This window comes from Lygodium microphyllum, chromosome 21, assembly GCF_053477565.2.
Source record: "Lygodium microphyllum isolate KBCC chromosome 21, Lygodium_microphyllum_v1.1.10, whole genome shotgun sequence".
Classification (NCBI taxonomy): domain Eukaryota; kingdom Viridiplantae; phylum Streptophyta; class Polypodiopsida; order Schizaeales; family Lygodiaceae; genus Lygodium; species Lygodium microphyllum.
In genome coordinates, this window is record NC_141155.1 from 50,762,677 (window position 1) to 50,764,210 (window position 1,534).

The following is a 1,534-nucleotide window of genomic DNA, read 5'->3' on the forward strand; positions in this document are numbered from 1 at the left end:
GCTTGCAAGTGAATGGTGGGGTCTGAAGTATCAACTAGACCATTATATCTCTGGCTTGAGAAAAGGGTGTGAAGCATTTTAGCTTGCAAGCGAATGGTGGGGTCCGAAGTATCAACTAGACTAATTCCATCAGTAGTATAAACCTTCTTTTTGTCCATCCCTAACATCCCCGTACATATTCCTCTTTGGTCTCTTCTCCAGCTTCTCTGCTAATCCCAGTGCCTTCTCCTTAATTTTTGGATTAAGGGAAACTTCCACCCTTTTAAAGATTTTTCCTTGCCTGATAGTCACCATGCCACTATTCCTTTGGATGTCGAAAATCCTCAGGAATTCCATGCACATGCCATGGTGGTTAATCTTCTAGTCAACCTTCTCCTGTGTATCTATGGAGATTGCATTGGTCGACTATTTGTCTCACAATGCTTTCCTTGTTCATCAACTCTCCCAAATCGCTGATGCTACAAGACTTTAGCTAGTTGTAGACTTGCATTTTAGTCGCCAATCAATACTTGTTGTGCTCTTCCTCTGAGAATTTGAACGGTGGATTTTTGACCCTGAAAGGTGCTCAAAATTTGCAAAAAAGTTTGAATTGCAAGAGAAAATTGAATCCCGTTGAAGGTGGTAGAGGTAGTTGGGTCGATTTTAAGCACCAATCAACAAACGGATTCAAAAGTGCTTTAAAGACCCACCAAGAAATGGTTGGGTAATTTTCATAATTTCTCTTAGTGTCCAATCATACTTCTTGAAGTGTCCAGTAGTACCCCGAGATGATCAACCGGAAATTTTCAAATCATGAAATGGACGCCGGACATGGAAGAGGCAGTGCCCGCAGTGGAGGCCAAGGGGGAAAATTGTTGTAAATGGGCCTTAATGGAAGGGCTGTGACCCCTTGGGTGCCCCTTGGGGGCCAAATTTTTACGTGAAGGGGGAGGGTGTTTTTCATGGCGGACGAAAAAAATCATGGAGAAAGAGGGTGCAGGGTGATGTTTTGCTTGCCATGGAGGGCAATGGGGGGATTTTAAAAAAAACCCAATCAGATTAGATTGATGATTTGTTGTGTTTCTTTGCTCTCTAATGCCTGGCTTTGTGCAAGAATTGGCTACCCGGATGGTCCAATCCAGATTCAGTATTTCTCTCTCCTCCCTCTCTCTTTTCCAGGTGGTAGTTCATGCGGATAAAATCAAGAAGAAGAGGGGTTGAAGGATGCTTGTCCGACGGTGATCAGATCACACCAAGATCAAGAGGAGGCTAAGGGAAGGTGTTCAGCACTGAATAATGATCATTGGTTGATCCATTGGCAGTTTGTACTAATTATCAAAAAAACCCGCAACATGCACATAAGCGGTATGCCTCATTTTTACAAAGGAAATTGCTTCTTTTTTATGGTTGATGGTTGAAATGAAATTCATATGGAACAAAAATTTGTTTTGGATCTTGTTTGCATCATGATTGAGGGTCTCACATAAAATAAATGCAGAACCGTAATGATACATAGTCATAATAATTAAATTACAACCTGAAAAGTGTATTTTTT